Raw genomic sequence first — 18,817 nt, forward strand, 5'->3', positions numbered from 1 at the left:
TGATTAACGTGAAAATAGAAATTATGAGTTCACCGCCCCTCCACCCTCTCTTTGTCTCTCTCTCTCCTCCGAAAATGAGGGACATATAACAGTAACTGGTGAACTATCCATACCATGCTCACCACCCAGAGATGGCTATCAGAGGGAGCGACAGAGAGACAGACACAGAATCAGTCTTAAACTCCCGAACTGTGTATCCATATTACGCTCAATAATAGTGTCACACATTCATGTACAGCACACGAAAAAGAGAGAGAGACAGACACATTATCAGTCTTACACTTGGTATCAGTGTCTCCATATTACGCTCAGTAACAGTGCCACACCGTCATGTATAGCAACAGAGAGAGAAACAGAAACAGTATCATAGAAACATAGAAAATAGGTGCAGGAGTCGGCCATTCGGCCCTTCAAGCCTGCACCACCATTCAATATGATCATGGCTAATCATGCAAACTCAGTACCCCATTCCTGCTTTCTCTCCATACCCCTTGATCCCTTTCGCCGTAAGGGCCATATCTAACTCCCTTTTGAATATATCTAACGAACTGGCCTCAACAACTTTCTGTGGTAGAAAATTCCACAGGTTCACAATTCTCTGAGTGAAGAAGTTTCTCCTCATCTCGGTCCTAAATGGCTTACCCCTTATCCTTAGACTGTGACCCCTGGTTCTGGACAACCCCAACATCGGGAACATTCTTCCTGCATCTAACCTGTCCAATCCCGTCAGAATTTTATATGTTTCTATGAGATTCCCCTCTCATTATTCTAAATTCCAGAGAATATAAGTCTATTCTATCCAGTCTTTCTTCATGTGTCAGTCCTGCCATCCCGGGAATCAGTCTGGTGAACCTTTGCTGCACTCCCTCAATAGCAAGAATGTCCTTCCTCAGATTAGAAGACCAAAACTGTACACAATATTCAAGGTGTGACCTCACCAAGGCCCTGTACAACTGCAGTAAGACCTCCCTGCTCCTATTGTGTTGTACTCATAAGTGTTTCCACATCACGCGAAATAACAGAATCCCGCCTTCACAGACAGTACAAGAGAAAGGGGAAAGCGACAGAGAGAGAAAAGTGGGCTGAGAGAGAGAGACAGGGGAGTGCGAGGCAGGACGGTGAGACACAGAAACATGCACAGTATCAGTTCTAGACTGACCTGTGAGGTCCGGTTTTATCCTGAAAGATCCCATTAAAGAGACAGAAGATGCAGTCCCCTCTCTCACTGATATTGTACCACAGACAGACACATTATTAATCCCACACTGCGGGACAGTGTCAGAGAGTGAGAGAAACAAGGTCCCATATTTAACCTTCGCTTGCCTGTTGTACTCTCTGCAATCTTGCAGCTCAGGGCCGTTCGGTATTACTCTCAGTGACCGAATGTTTCACTCTGATTAAACTAAACTGGGACAGTTTCTGTCAGATATTAACTCCTGCACAGTTCCAGCAAACACTCCTACTCCCCCGTCCCTCCGATGTTTCTGCAGGATTGCTTTGTGAGGACAGGCTCACGAAGAGAAAAAACCCTGCACGGAATGATCCCAAATTGAGCATCTCAAAGGAGCAAGGCCCCCAGCTTTAAACATTCTCTGTCCTTGCCCCCCAGGCCCAGTTCCTTTGCTCAGATTCTGATAAAAGTAAATCGAGAAAAGTGCACTTTGCTTTTTGAAGGCTGAATTATTGCAGAGTTGCGCATGCGCGAATAAGCCCCGCCCCTCGAGTCGATTTCCAGTGAGCAGAAGAGCGCATGCGCCCTCCCCTCCCCCAGCCCTGCCTGTGAGCGCCATTCACTCAGTGAGCGGAAGAAGATGGTTTAAACAGCCGGGAATGGAGACACCGCGGCCCCGGGGTAAGGCAGCGAGCAGTAGCCTCCTTACAGCAGCACATCGCTTTGGGAACGTGTCCGCAGATGGGCTCAGAGATCGGCACTGAGTCCGGGGGAAGTTCAAGGGGAGTCGGGGTCTGTGTGTAACAGGCGGAGTGGAGCAAGAACTGGTCTCAGTGCGTGGAGTGAGTGGGGGAAGGGAGAGGCCATTCTCGGGCTGTGTGTGGACAGCGTGTGTCCCGGTTAAGGGAGACAGAATGGGAAGGATCTGCTGTTGACAATCATTGCTGCTTTCTCTCTCCAAACCAGTAGTGAACGTTCCTGCTTTAGTTCTAGTCTCACCGTGTTTGTTGTCATTGGACAGCGAGCAGTGGAAGCAGAGCCGGACACTGAGGATTTATACAAGGAGCATCTATTGCAGGCACCGGGTGAGAAATGTGAAGGACATGTTTTAAACAGCGGCTCTTTGTTTCTGGTTGAACGGTTAGTGCCCTGGGAGAGGAGAGCAGCAATCTGAGCTGTGTAAAAGTCCGTGCTCCATCGGGTCGTCCCATTCCTGAAACAGGGCAGGGGTTGGGTTGTGTCTGGATGTCAGTAAATTGCTGTAAATCTGCCCAACACACTTGGTGTGCAGAAGCCGAGTACTGCAGTGGAGTCAGACACTGACATTGTTTGTCTCGCTGGCTTCCCTTTGTGAATGTTCATAATGAATATTAATTGAACGATTACATTCATCACTTTAGTCTTTTCTACCTCTCCTATTCTTGAATGATCAGAGATACCTTCTCCTCCTACAGGCATGGAATTGAAGGAACTGGAACAAATGTGAAGTTTCCTCCACCTGAGACATAAGGAACAGTGCAACCAGCTCCTTCACACACACAGTAGGTACCGATCACAGTGTGCGGATACACAGACAGGTTATCCAAATTAAACATTTTTGTGGTGCTGAATGGCCTCCTCCTATTCCTGTGTAACAGGCCCGAGGGGGCTGATGGCCACCTCCTGTTCCTAAATTAACAGACTGGAGATACTGAGTGGCCTTCTCCTGTTCCTAATGTAATAAACACGAGGGTGTTAATGGCCTCCTCCTGTCCATATGTAACAAACTCTAGGGGCAGATTGACCTTCCCCCTGTACCTATGTATCGGGCTAGAATGGGATGAATGGCCTCCTTTAGTTCTTATGTAACAGGTTCCAGGGGCTGAATAGCCACTTCTATTCCTGTGTAACAGACTCCAGGGGCTGAATAGCCTCCTCCAGTTCCTATGTAACAAGTTCGAGGGGTTGAATGCCCTCCTCCTGTTCCCATGAAACAATCCCATGGGGATGATTGTCCTTGTCCTATTCCTATTCCTAATGTGATAGACCCGGCAGGCATAATTGCGTCATCCTATTGCTTTTTAACTCCAGTTGCTGAATGGCCCTCTCCAGTTCCTAATGTAATCCGCTCGAGGAGCTGAATGGCCTCCTCCAGTTCCTAATGTAATAGGCTCGAGGAGCTGAATGGCCCTCTCCTGCTCCCATGTCACAGGATCAAAGGGCTGAATGGCCTGCTCATGATCCTAATTTAACATGCTCGGGGGGCTGAATGTCCTCCCCCAGTTCCTATACAACATGCTCGGGGGGCTGATTGTCCTCCCCCAGTTCCTATACAACATGCTCGAGGGGCTGACTGTCCTCCCCAGTTCCTATGTAACATTCAGGAGAGGCTGAATGGACTCTTCCAATTCCTCTGTAACAGGCTCGAGGGGCTGAATGGCCACCTCCTGTTCCTGGTTAACAGTTCCGAGGGGTGGAATTGGCCTACTCCTGTTCCTATGTAACAGACCCGAGGGACTGAGTGGTCTTCTCCTGTTCCTAATGTAAGAAGCTCGAGGGAATGAAAAACGTCCTGCTGTTCCCATGTCACACAATCAAAGGCTGAGTGGTCTGCTCTTTTCTAATGTTAGAGAGGCTGAATTTCCTCTTCCCACATAACAGAATGGAAGGGCTGAATGGCATCCTCCTGATCCAATCTAATAGGCTCGAGGGGAAGAATCCTGTTCCTGTCTAACAACTCTAGGTGCTGAACAGCCACCTCCTGTTCCTGTGTAATGTTAGGTAGGATGAGTGGCCTCCTTCAGTTGCATTATAAGATGTGCGACTGGCTTATTGGCCTCTTCCAGTTCCTATAACATTCTCGGGGGGCTGAATGGCCTCCTCCAGTTCCTACGTAACATGCTTGAGGGTCTGAATAGCCTCCTCCTATTCTGATGTAAAAGGTTCCAGAGGATGGATGACCTCCTCTATTCCTGTGTAACAGTATCCAGTCGATGCATTGCCTCCACCAATTCCTTTTATAGCAAGGCTAAGGTGCTGAATGCCCACCTCCTGTACCTATGCAACAATCTTGAGGGATTGAATGGCTGCCTGTTCATTTGTAACAGGTTGGAGGGGCTGAATGGCGTCCATCTATTCCTGTAAAGCAGATTCCAAGGCTGAACGGTCAACTCCAGTTTCTAATGTAACAGAGTCGAGGGGCAGAATAGCTCACTGTTCCTATGTAACAGGGACTGAATGGCCTCCCCCTGTTCCTTTTGTAACAGGCTCGAAGGGATGATTTGCCTCCAGGTTCCATGTGCTCCTCAAATTCCCAGATCCAGGGACTGTTCTTCCTTGTTGTTTTGGAAATAGCATCGGGCAGTAAACAGGAGCTCAATGCTTCTTGCCCACCAGCTCTCTGATCGGGCTCCTCGCGCTGATTATGTTTTCTCATCTCGCTCAAACGTCCCCAAATGTTGCTTTCTTTTCCATCACCTCTAGAGTTATTAGTCAAGTTTGCTTCGAGCAAATCGTGATCTCACCAGTAATAGCACTTTCCCGATGGTTATCCACGAGGCTGCTTCTGACAATTTCTTCTGCGTAAATGTTAACCACTGTAAGTAACTGAAAAGCTTAATTTCTACAGCAACAACAAACACTTGCATTTATGACAGATACAGAGTGAATCCCACACTCACGCACTGTACCACAGACTGTCAGATACAGAATAAATCCCACACTCACTCACTGTACCACAGACTGACAGATACAGAGTGAATCCCACACTCACTCACTGTACCCCTGACAAATATGGTTTATATAACGTATTAATAGCTCGTCTCTACTCCAAATATTTTTGAATCACATTTGTCCACTATAATGTTAAAAACTGTTGTCTGTTGGGGCTGTCTCTGATCTGTAAATTTCACAGATATAGGATAAAACACACTCTCACATACCAGAAACTGACCGGTACAGAATAAAAGCAACACACAGATACAGAAACTGACAGATACAGAATAAATCCCACACTCACATACCAGAAACTGACAGGTACAGAGGAAACACACACTCACTTACCCCAGATTGAGAGATACGGAATGAATCCCACATTCACATAGCACAAACTGACATATAAAGGTAAAAATCCACACTCAGATACCAGAAACTGACACCCCACACATCTACCACAAACTGACAGGTACAGAAAAAAAACACAATCGCATCCCAGAAACTGAGAGGTACATATTAATTCCTACACTCACATAGCAGTAGCTGAAATTAAACCCACATTCACATAGCAGAAACTAACAGGTATAGAATAAAACCCACACTCACATATCAGAAACTGATGTACACAATAAAACCCATACTCACATCTCAGAAATTGACAGGTACAGAATAAACCCCATACTCGCATATCAAAACTTGACAGGTACATGATAAATCTCAAATCACATAGCAGATACTGACAGGTACAGAATAAATCTCACCTTCACCGCCAAATCTGACAGGTACAGAATAAAATACACACTCAGATAATAGAAACAGAGAGGTACAAAATAAATCCCACGTTCACATAGCAGAAACTGACAGGTACAATATGGAACCCACACCCACGTATCTGAACAATAATATGCAAGTAAAACCCATACTCGCCTATCGGAAACTGACAGGGTAACATACACACCAGAGACTACGGAATGAGTAGAATAGTTTAGGCACTCTTACCCCAGTGTCAGGCTCACACAATCGTTGTTTCAGTAATTCGGATGATAACTAACATGTTCTCAATGTGGCCCATTTAATTAGTGATAAAAGCAACTTGCGAAACAATCCCATTTTTGCTAATTTAATTTGAGACAAAAAGATGGTCTGAGCGTGTGCTAAATACATGCTGCTCCTCTCCTCCCCACACAGTGTTTAAACCGACGGGAAGGGCCCAGGCGAGCTCCCCTCCCCCAGCTCTGTCAGCGGCTGCCGTTTCCTCTGTGCTGGGCTGATGATCGTTGAACACATCAGGGAGCGGAGATATCCCGGGCCCGAGTAAGGGAGCAAACAGTAGCCTCCTTACAGCAGCTCATCGCATTGGGACTGTGTCCACAGATGGGCTTTGAGTCGGGGTAAGTTCAGCGGCTGTCGGGGGCTGTCTGTAAGAGGCAGAGTGGAGCAGGAACTAGCTCTGGAACATGGAGTGAATGGGGGAAGGGAGAGGCCATTCTTGGGCTGTGTGTGTACGGTGTAAGGTAACAGAGAAAGTAAATCACCTCGCTCTTTCAAATCATTGCTGCTTTCTTTCCCCAAATCAGTAATGAATGTTCCTGATTCAGTTCCAATCTCAGTGCTTGTTGTTCTTGGACATTGAACAGTGGAAACACAGCCTGAGAGTGAGGATGTGAGGAGTGTCACAAAGTGCATCTATTGCAGGCACCAGAAGAGGACTGTGATAGGAGACATTTCAAAAATGGGTTATTTTGTTTTGGTGCGTTGAATTCTCAGAACCGTGTTGCTGGTGATCGAGAGATACATTGTCGTTCCCTCAGATACATCAGGATCCGGTCACTGTGACATTCTGTTAATGACACAGGCCCTCAACTTGGATTCAATAGACTGAGAACAATTGTTGTACAGCCTAGGTACCTGTGATTATATTCCAGGAAGGAATTCAGAATTTTACAGGTAGCCTCATGGGAGTGGGAGATATAAACCTGGACTGTGCCAATCGGGTGGTCCCATTCATGGACCAGTGCTGGGTTTGGGTTGTGTCTGGATGCTGATAACTTACTATAGAACCATCCTACACACCTGGTGTGGGGAATCTGAGTGCCGCTGCACTGCAGTGAGATCAGGCAATGACACTGTTTGTATCACGGATTCCTCTCTCCAGATACTTTACTTTATTACAAACAAACGCATTGTAATAAATAACTTTATTTTTATATTCTCTCCATATTCTGTCCATATCATAACTAATAGTGTTCTCCTATTATTATTCTCAGCAAAATACTTCAAGCCAGAATAAATGTGGTCTTTCCTCAACCCGGAACACAAGGAACAGTGCAGACAGCTCCTTCTCACCCACAGTAAGTACATTATCACTCTCCGTGCGCAGAGACACAGAACTGACTTCAATCATATTGTCACAGGCACCAGAAGCTGTCAGTCCCACAGTGATCTAAATTTCCAGAGTTATATTATGAATCCCACAGTCACTTGGAGTAGTACAATAATATGTTATTTCAAAATCCAATCATATCGCACTGAAAGGCAGATCCAATTTCACTCCCTTACTCTCACCCACGATCAGTTAGACACTGACACGGTGTCAATCCACACTGGTGTCTGTACACTGACTCTCAAACCCAACAGCTAACTTACAAGAGCAGAGAAACGGAGGTAATGGACTGAACCAAACCTCCTCCTGAGACTCATCGATAATCTCAAACTATCATCCGCCTACAGCAGGTGGAGACGGAACCAAATCCAACAGTCACACAGAGCAAGAATAGCTCAGTACAAGAGACTGTCAATTACATAATGAATCTCACACTCTCACACATCACCAGTCTAACAGATACATAATCAATCCCACACTTACACATCACCAGTCTAACAGATACATAATCAATCCCACACTCACACACATCACCAGTCTAACAGATACATAATCAATCCCACACTCTCACACATCACCAGTCTAACAGATACATAATCAATCCCACACTCACAAACAATACCAGAGACTGAGAGAAACATAATGATTCATACACTCAGACACATTGAATGACAGATTGAGAGAGAATCACAATCACTTCCAGTACCTGAGATTGACTGACTGACAATGAAACCCACATTCCCATACCAGGCCCTTACAGCTACAGACAAATTCTCACACTCACATTCCAGAGACAGATAGTTAGTGAACTCCACAGTCATTCACCAGAAACTGACAAGTACAGAAAAAACATTCCAGAGACTGATAGATACAGAGTAATACCCACACTCACATGCCAAAGACTGAGAAATACAGACTAAAAACCACACTCCCATAACAGAAACTTACAGGTGCTGATTAAAACCCTTACTCAAATATCAGAAACAGATAGATACAGAATAAAACCCACACTCACTTCCCAGAGATGGACTGATATAGAATAAAACACACAGTCACATATCAGAGAGTGACAGGTAGAGAGTAAAATCAACATTCACCTGAAAGTGACTGACTGATTCAATGTCAAACCCACAATACCACAGCTGTACCAGACACTTAAAGGCACAGAATGAAATCAACATTCATATAGTCATTGACAGGTACAGAAAACATACACACATTAACATACCAGTGACAGACAGGTAGAATGTGGTAAACTCCACACTCACATAACAGAAACTGTGATGTATAGAATATAACTGCACTCATAACAGAAACAGACAGGTACAGATAAAAAGTGCCACACACTCACACAAGAGACTGACAGGTACAGAGTGAAATCTACATTCACACACTTGAATAAAACACACGTTCACATAACATGCAACTGACAGGAGGAAAACCCACATACACATCCCAGAGACTTACATTCACAGAATAATACTCACACTCACATACCATAGACTGATGGATACAAAATAAAACTCACACTCACGTACAAGAAACTGACAGGTACAGATTAAAGCCCACATTACCTGAAATTGATTGAGAGTAAAACCCACACTTGCCTACCAGAGATTGAAATTTACAGATAAAATCCACACCTATACCAAAAACTGAAAGGTCAAGAGTGAAAAGCACACTCGCACACCAGTAACTGACAGATACAGATTACAACCTACACTCACATATCAAACGCTGAAAAATAAAGAGTAAAACCGCGCTCACAAAGAAAATCAACACTCAAATACCAAAAATTGACAGTGCCAGAGGAAAACCCACAATCGCAGAGTAGAACCAGATATGGACAGATTAAAATGCACTCACATTTCAGAAACCGATGGGTACAGAATACAGCTTGCATTCACATAACAGAAACTGACTGGGATAGAGGAATCACAAACTAACATACCAGAGACTGACGAGAATAGAGTGAAATCCACACACACACCAAAAACTGTTATATACAGAGAAAAATTCACACTCACATACCAGAGACTGAGAGATAGCATGTAAAACCCACACTCGCATATCAGAAAATGACAAGGACTGTGTAAACGCAACACTTGCATACCAGAGAATGAAAGATACAGAATGAACCCCACACTCACTTACCAGTAATTGACAGGCACAGAGTGAAAACCTCTCTTCCATACCATAAACTTACAGATATAAAGGAAAAGCCATACTCGCTAACCAGAGATTGACAGATACAGAATAAATACTACACTCACTGGTGGGCAAAGTCTATAGCTACACTGTTAATCAAGAAATAATGGAGGCTTGTAAAAAAGGAACGGGAATAATCATGGGCAATTTTAATCTTCATATTGATTGAACAAATCAAATAGGCCAAGGTAGCCTTGAGGAAGAATTCATCGTGTGTATCTGGGATAGTTTACTTGAACAGTACTTTGTGGAACCATTCAGGGAGCAGGCTATCTTAGATCTGGTACTGTGTAATGGGAACATAAGAACATAAGAAATAGGAATAGGCTATTTGGCCCCTCGAACCTGCTCTGCCATTTAGTAAGAACGTGGCTGGTCTGATCATGGACTCACTTCCACTTCCCTGCCTGCTCCTCATAACCCTTTATTCCCTTATCGCTCGAATATCTGTCCATCTCTGCCTTAAATACATTCATTGGCCCAGCCACCACAGATCTCTGGGGCAGAGAATTGCACAGATTTACAACCACCTGAGAGAATAAATTTCTCCTCATCTCAGTTTTAAATGGGCGACCCCTTATTCTGAGACTATGTCCCCTAGTTCTAGTTTCACCTTATGTGTGGAAATATCCTCATTGCATCCACCTTGTCAAGCCCCCTCATTATCTTATATGTTTCAATAAGACCACCTCTCATTCTTCTGAACTCCAATGAGTATTGGCCCAACCTACTCAACCTCTCTTCATAAGTCAACCCCTTCATCTCCGGAATCAACCTCGTGAACCTTCTCTGAACAGCCTCCAATGCAAGTATATCCTTTCTTAAATACGGAGACCAAAACTGTATGCAGTACTCCAGGTGTGGCCTCACCAATACCCTGTACAGTTGTAGCAGGACTTCTCTGCTTTTATTCTCTATCCCCCCTTGCAATAAAGGCCAACATTCCATTTGCCTTCCTGGTTACTTGCTGTACCTGCATACTAACTTTTTGTGTTTCATGCACAAGGATGCCCAGGCCCCTCTGTACTGCAGCACTTTGCAATTTTGCTCCATTTAAATAATAATTTGCTTTTTAATTCTTTCTGCCAAAGTGGACAACCTCACACTTTTCCACATTATACTCCATCTGCCAAATGTTTGCCCACTCACTTAGCCTGTCTATATCCCCTGCAGATTTTGTGTGTCCTCCTCACAACTTGCTTTCCCACCCATCTTTGTATCATCAGCAAACTTGGCTACATTACACTTGGTCCCTTCATCCAAATCATTAGTATAGATTGTAAATAGTTGAGGTCCCAGCAACGATCCCTGTGGCACCCCACTAGTTACTGCTTGCCATCTGGAAAATGACCTATTTATCCCGACTCTCTGTTTTCTGTTAGTTAGCCAATCCTCTAGCCATATTACCCTCAACCCTGCGAACTTTTCTCTTGTGCAGTCACCTTTTATGTGGCACCTTATAGAATGCCTTTTGGAAATCCAAATACACCACATCCACTGGTTCCCCTTTATCCACTCTGCTCATTACATCCTCAAAGAACTCCAGTAAATTTGTCAAACATGATTTCCCTTTCGTAAAAACATGCTGACTCTGCTTGACTGAATTATGCTTTTCCAAATGTCCTGTGACAGATGTTAGGCTAACTCGTCTTGTAACACTGTTGTGAATCACCTTGGGACGTTGGACTACATTAAAGGTGCTATATCAATAAAAGTTATTCTTATTATTGTTATTAATAAAGGAAAGCTGCAGGTTTGTTTGCCGCCACCGAGATTCATCAAGATGTAGAGCGCATGCGTGGCCATCTTTGCAAAACAGCAAAGTGTGGGCGGGGCTACACGGTCCCAGTGAACCCAGCCAGAGTCAGCACCTTCAGGGGAGGGAGAGGGGAACCAGTGAGTGCAGAACTGAACCCAGACAGAGTCAGCACCTTCAGGGGAGGAGAGGGAGGGGAACCAGTGAGTGTAGAACTGAACCCTGACAGAGTCAGCACCTTCAGGGGAGGGAGAGGGGAACCAATGAGTGTAGAACTGAACCCAGACAGAGTTGGTGATGAAAACTGGTAGTGGAGGATACGGTGTCTTCAGACGTGCGATGTGTTTGAATTTCAGCACGGGGAGGACGGAGAGTGTATGGGATGAGGATTTACAGCTTTGGAGGAACAAGAGAGGCAAGAATGTTCCATGGATTCTACAATTGTCTGTTCTGAATGTGTCCTGTACTTGCAGTAATGTTTTATGTAAACTCCTTTCCAGGGTATTAGAAGGGCAGGATTTGCAGACTGGAAACTCAAACCAAACTTCGCATCAAGTTCTGACCGAATCACTCGATCCTCAGTGTCGAGGAAATATTTAGCTTAAATTAACTCAGGCGGAGACTTTCAGAAGTGCACTTCGAGAGAATTTATTTTTAAAAAGCGAGATATATCTTGGAGAGCCTGCTTGGACCGTACCAAGGCAAAACTCTGCTGTACAAGCAAATTGTCCCTATCTTTATACAGAAATTGAATACAGAAATAGAAAATGATCTTATTCATTAGTCCCGCGAGTACAAAGGTCGTCTCGGGAGGTACACACTCTATCTGTCCTTGCATAGTTTCTCTCTGTTCACAGTCTGATAATAAGAATAAAAGGAGACTCCCTTTTAATACCAGATGGTCATTTAATTGCATCTCTAAGTTTCAAGGCTAAAAAAGCGTGGCTATTTTTCTAGTCCTATTATTTCTTTAAGCATAACAAAAACAGAATTTAACCCTTCCCTTTTCCATAAGCCATAGATTCATAGATTCTTTCTTCCACAATTCCCTCCTTGTTGATCTTTTTATTTTTTAGATCAACACAATTTCCTGTATTCTCTTCTTGAGCAAAAGTGGGTGTATACCCTTCAGGATAGGGTCGCATTTGGAGATATTCGTCTTCATCAACCTTTTCCTCTAAGCGACCTAACCTTCCTTTCATGTATATACCTTTTCTTTCTATTTCGGAGAGCATGCCTATTACTTGACTAATTACATTTTTTAATTTTATCCACATTCCGCAAAGGATTATTAATAATACAAGCATAACCACACCTACGATTACTATGGGGTGTATCGCAAGCTTCAGTACTGCTGTAATCCTTCATCCCAGGCATTTCTGATTTTTATATCTTCCCCTACCAGTCCTCCGACGGCCTGGATTTTATTTTGTAGGGTCTCGATATCCATGGAGTTCAATGCTCCTATTCCTGCTCCCACTCCACCTAACACAGTCTCTAATACATCCCGTTTCTTTCTTTGGGGTCTTTCTTTTTCAAAAGATACCTTAACACTGGTTGTGTGGCAACCACCTTCTTTCTTTGGGGGATATTTAATTCGTATTGTTAGATTTAATACACCTGGGGATCGTACCACTGGGATGCAAGTGGTCAGTATCCTTTTTAGGTGTCCCGGGTCTCGGTCTTCTGGGTGGCCGGATTCTTTTACTGACCATTTTACCACAAATGGGTCTCCTCCATTCACCGGGGTGTTATTCATGCACAACATCCGCTGCCCTTCTACCACCATACTTGTATATGAATAACGGAGGAAGTCTTTTCTCTCGTCCGGCCCTCCTATGTACCCCCATCTCTTGTTTTTCCCCGTGCTGTGGGTACACTTCATCCACACATCGGCCTGGTATTCTATGAACAACTGATACCCTTTCCCCAATATAAACTGGAACTCCCCTCTTTCTTCCTTCATTCCACATGCCTCACATCGTGCCGTAAAATTCCCTACCTTACAACTTTCCCTTCCATACTCTTCCTTCTTTTAGGACTTCTTCCTCCTGCCGGGAGTTCCCTGTCGCTAAAATGATCAGTATACCTAACGTCCATTTATAATTTTTCCAAGAGTCCCTTCCCATCTTCCCTTTCTTGTTTGTTTCTATACCACTCTTGAAATAAGTCGTTACAATAACAACACGTCCACACGATAGTAACAGTGACCCAAATAATAAAGGCCCAAACTGGCACACAAATGAGCTCTGACATCCGTCCGTGAATTTTGGGCAATATTTTCAAGTCCAAATATTTAATATAAGAGCAGGTACAGTTCTTCAGCGAGAAGATGGCTGTTTTCTTAGTCGGGCGACCGTAGTATGTCCTGGTTCAATGCCTTTTCCTTCGGCTGTAATTCGTCGGGGAAATAATATTTACAGCGGGTTGCATGCACCCAGTTCGGGTGCTTTTCCAACTTCAAAGTGGTTCGTGTTGTGAGAATTATCTGATACGGTCCTTTCCACCTAGGAGAAAAGGATTCTTTATTTAATGTTTTTACTAACACTTGATCTCCAGGTCTGAAAGGGTGCATATTTCCTTCCGACGGGGGCACCTGTGTCTGCTTTATTTGTTCATGCAGACTTCTTGCTATTTCACACATGGCCTGAGCATACTTTAGTGATTTTTCATCATTCCAAATTAATGCTATTTTTTCATCTGCCAGTGGTGGTTTTACGCCAGTAGGCATTGGTCTTCCCAATAAGGCTTCATGTGGTGTGAAATCAGTGTTTCGGTTTTTCTGGTTTCTCATTGTATACAATACTAATGGTAAGGCTTCTGGCCACTTCAGTCCAGTCTCCTGACATACCTTGGTAAGGGTAGATTTTATTATCCCATTTACTCTTTCTACCATTCCCGAGGACTGTGGCTGATATGGTATATGTAACTTCCACTGGAACCCTAACGCTTCTGCAAGGTTTTGCACTATTTTTCCGGTGAAATGGGTTCCCCTGTCACTGTTGATTCCCATAGGTATCCCATATCTTGGTACTATTTCTTTAAATAGAATTTTTACTACTGTTCGGGCATTTTCAAAGGGCATACTTGGTTGGGGTAGATGATCATATCCAGCAGGTTTTTTACCTCTGTTATTTTGTTGACAAATTTGGCATGTTCTAGCAACTTTCTCAATTACTACTGTTATTCCTGGTGCATACCACTGTGCATTAATAGCATGTATCATCCCTCCTTTGCCCATGTGAGCCTGACCGTGTGCTAGGCGAGACAGGGGCAAAAAGTTCGCCCATCAGGGTGATACCAAATGTCATTTTTTAGAAAACAACCCTGGTTTTCCCAAGTTCTTCCTTCCTGCATGGTAACTTGTTGTTGGGCTGTTTTAAGTTGTTGGATGTCAAGTACCTATGGAGGGGAAACTGAGACTGCTTGAAGGCAGTCTGCCTGTGCCGAAGCGGCCTGTTTGGCTGCTTTGTCAGCTCTCCTATTTCCTACTGATACTTCATCCTCACCGGTTGTGTGAGCTGCACATTAGATAATGGCTACCTTACTTGGCAACTGAATGGCGTCTAATAGATTAAGCACCAGTTGAGAGTGCTTAATATGCTTTCCACCAGAGGTGATAAAGCCTCTCTTTTTCCACAGTTGTCCAAAATCATGGACCACACCGAATGCATATCTAGAATCAGTATAGATATTAGCAGTATGATCTTTAGCTATTATACAAGCTCTAGTGAGGGCAAACAATTCAGCAGCCTGAGCCGAGGTTCCGGGAGGCAGGGCGAATGCTTCAACAGTTTCGTGGGGATTTACAATAGCATAGCCTGCCAAAAACAAATCATCCGACGGCCTATGTGATGATCCATCCGTACAGAGAATAAGATCAGGATTGTCCATGGGCTCTGTGAGCAAATCTGGTCTTGGTAAGGTGGCTACTTCCACCGTTAACAGACAATCATGCTGGTCTGGATCCTCTACTTCTTTAGTAGGGAGGAAGGTGGCTGGGTTCACTACCGGTGCACGTCGAAAGGTATAGTTAGGGTGTGACAGCAGTAATACTTCATAACCTGTTCTTCGAGACGCTGTAAAGTGTTGTGTGGCAGCTGAATTCAAAAGTAATAACACAGCATGGGCTGTAATGACAGTACATGGATGATCCAAAACAATAGGTACCGACTTTCCACCATGACCGCAGTAGCAGCTACAGCACGTAGACATGCTGGCATTCCCCTTACTACTGGAGGCAGCAAAACCGAATAATAAGCAACTGGTCTATTTCCCCCACCATGTTCTTGGGTTAGTACTGCTGTTGCAAATCCTTCTTTCTCATTCACATACATCTGAAAAGGTTTACCATAATTCGGAAGTCCCAACGCCGGAGCATTAGTAATGGCTTTCTTTAACTGTTTAAATGCCTCCTCTCTCTCTGGGGTCCACTCCACCTTGGGTGGGGCATCATTTAGGGCAGCTGTTCTTAGGACTGCATCCCATTCTCGATAATTGTCTGAATTCTTTCTGGTCCTAGCTGCCTCTGCCCTTTAGATATGTGAAAACCCAGGTACTGGACTTGAGTCTGACAAAATTGTAACTTTTGTAACGACACTCGGTGCCCTCTTTCACATAGGTGCTGTAACAGTTTCAGGGAATCTTGCATGCATCTGTATCCGTGGCTAGAAGCCACAAGCAAATCGTCCGCATACTGCAGCAGTACAGACTGGTCTGATAATGAACAGTCTTCGAGGTCTCTTTTTACTGCTGCTGCATATACTGCGGGGCTTTCGGTGTATCCTTGGGGCAACCTGGTCCATGTGTACTGCTGCTTCTTGTGGGTGAAAGCAAACAGATACTGACTTTCTTGATTTAACGGGATAGAGAAAAAAGCTGAACACAGGTCTATTACAGTAAAGACAGTTGCTGTTGGTGGTATAGCAGATAGTATAATGTTGGTGTCCGGTACCACAGGGGTGATAGGGACTACTATCTTATTAATAGCTCTCAGATCTTGCACAAATCTCCATTCATTCGGCCTATTAACCTTTAGTATGGGCAGTATCGGAGTGTTACACGGGCTCTGTGTCTTTTCGAAAACTCCTTGTTCCAACAATGCAGAAATGACTGGCTCTATCCCATCTTCTGCTTCTGGAGGCAGTCTGTACTGCCTAATGCTTGGTAACACGGCGTTCTTTATCAATTGTACCCGATGGGGTACTGCAGAATGTACTTGCCCAACATGATTCTTATGCTTTGCCCAAAGTTCAGGAGATACTTGATTCAATGCCATTGGCAGCTTAGGGCTTGGTTGTTCAGGGGGTTGCTGTTTTTCAAAAGTGGAGGCATGATTTTTACCTTTCCACTGGAGAATCCCCCTGGTGCAGGTGACAAATTCTATCTGAACATTTTGCAATTTTATTACTGCCCAAGGTTGATAGCCGTGTTGCTGTTTTTCTCTTTCTATTCCTACAATCATCGGACCCATATCTTTAGGTTTCGCTGGCGGTTTTACAGCCAATGTCAGATGGGGTGTCGAGTTCTCTTCTCTATACCGCTACTGCTGTAAGGGTGTCAAATCCATGGCTACCCCCAATCCTTCTGGTCCAAAATAAATGCGGGGCGTAGCTTCTACTATTTCTTCTCTATTTAAAAAGGCTTGTACCAAACACTGGTAAGTTTCAGCTTTTTGGCGAGTGTACCAGGCTGTACAGTGAAGCTGAACTGCCTCAAAGCTTGTCAAAATTATATACATCAATTCTTCAGTATTAGAGTCAAATTTAGCTTTTAAGTTTTGTATAACTTCATGTATCAAGGGGGAATAGAAGTTGCCAATCAATTGCCAACAATAGAGGGCAGCCTTTTCTTTGTTATCCTCCCTTTTCTCTTCTTTAATCCCATTAAAGAACTGATGAATATTATTTGGAGGGAGCTCCATGAACATTCCTTCCTTTGTGCAATAAATTGTGGCTCCTAGTTTGCACAAAGTCTGTCTTCCCAATAAAGGGAGCGGTGTTGTTTTAGAGACTATCAAAGTCTCATCATTAACTGATTGACCTTCAATTATCAATTTGGTAGGTTCAGATAAAAATTCTTTCATGGGGATACCGGCCACACCCATACTTAAGACGGTGGTGTTGCTTACAGGTAATCCCACAGAGGATGGTACAGAAGACATAGTAGCACCGGTATCCACCAGGAATTTCACATAAGTGTCTCCTACTTTTACTACTGCCAGAGGGTTTTCTTCTATGTCTGCCGATAAGCGGAGGGCTGCCGCCTGTACCACTAAGCCTCCGGGGCATCCCTATGCTGATTATTCTGTGCCTGTCCTCGTCCCTTTTGCTGATTTACTGACCTGTTTTAGCCTTATTTTCCTTATAGGTAAATAGTCCCTCTCTATCCATGTTAGCCAGTACTGTAACTGTCTCTTTCCAACTTTTTCCTTGCCAGTCCAAAACCCTTATTTTGTATGTTCTTGCTTGTTGTGGCAACATACAATTTAACAAGGTTTGCACTGCCAAAGGTTCATTTTGATCCATTGGTATTCCTGCATGCTCGTCCCAACTGTTTTTCCATCTGCCTGCAAAATCTATTCTTCTGCTTTCTGCAAGCAGCGGGTGACTTCCCCTATATCTCCATGCTTTTTAGCTCCCTTTAATATGGCATCCTTGCCCCGGTGCTGCAACCAATGTTCCCGGGACTCATTTCCTTCTATTTTCCCGCCAATCTCCGTTTTCGCCGGCGGGTATAGGGAACATATCTTTTACCCCTTGCCAAGAGGACCCATATGCTGCCTGCAGTAATAATTTCACATCTCCGGGGAGGGGGTTATAAATGGTACAGGTTTGCTCAAGCCAGTTGTGAAAGGCTACTGGCTTCTTAACAGGATTAGGGGCAGCTGATATCATATCCCGAGCTTCTCCCGGTGTCCAGGGCTTTAGGACAGCCGTTGTTCCGATCATTACACGGGGGGGCTTGTGTCGTGGGGGTAGTGGAGGAATCGGCCTGTCTTGTGGTATTCCTGGTATTCATTCCTGGGGCAGGGGTTGTGCTATCATCCACGACTCCTCCCCCCCGCCCCCCGTCTCCATTTTCATTTTCTAGTGGGTTTTGTGGATTTTCTGGTGTGTTTTGTGGATTTCCTGGTGGGTTTTGTGGATTTTCTCGTCGCCTAGAGGCCTGATCCAGCTGAGCGGCCACTATTTCTATAATCTCCTGCCAATCATCCGGCTTGGTGGTTGGAAGACGGGGGTATAAGCCGACAGGAGAAGCGGTCAAAACCGGGGCACTCGGGGGGCTGTAAGAGGGAGGGGGCTTCTCCTTACCCTCCTCCTCTTTCTTTTTATTTTTAGGGGGCTGGTGCCTCTTTGCCACCTCTGTCCATTTTTTAAAACAATTCTCCATATAATCTTTATCCCAAGTGGGGTCCCCCACCCCATTTTTGGTGGTCTGTCTCCATTCCTCAATTAAGGACAATTTAAAACTTCCTCCATATGGCCAATCCCCATCAGACCAACCGTACAAATCGCTACTAAACATTACCGCGTATCTGTCGTCTCCTGTTTCTTTAATTACAGTGTCCGCCGGCGAGCCGGGCGGCACAATGGGATCTCCTACC

General features: G+C 44.4%; 1 long non-coding RNA gene across 3 annotated transcripts in view; it reads left to right on the plus strand.

Annotated features, from left to right (window-relative positions):
- Positions 1–1,783: 1,783 nt before the first annotated feature.
- LOC139273560 (uncharacterized) overlaps positions 1,784–18,817 on the plus strand; it is a 52,810-nt gene continuing 35,776 nt past the window's right edge. For 2 of the 3 annotated variants that reach the window (XR_011595201.1, XR_011595200.1), the window contains exons 1-4: positions 1,784–1,852; positions 2,626–2,712; positions 4,634–4,748; positions 7,132–7,215. This is a non-coding gene — a long non-coding RNA (uncharacterized lncRNA). Of the gene's footprint in view, positions 1,853–2,625; positions 2,713–4,633; positions 4,749–7,131; positions 7,216–11,567; positions 11,609–18,817 lie in introns of those variants that run through there. The other variant, XR_011595202.1, reaches the window with a different exon arrangement.

This window comes from Pristiophorus japonicus, chromosome 9 (assembly GCF_044704955.1).
Source record: "Pristiophorus japonicus isolate sPriJap1 chromosome 9, sPriJap1.hap1, whole genome shotgun sequence".
NCBI lineage: Eukaryota > Metazoa > Chordata > Chondrichthyes > Pristiophoridae > Pristiophorus > Pristiophorus japonicus.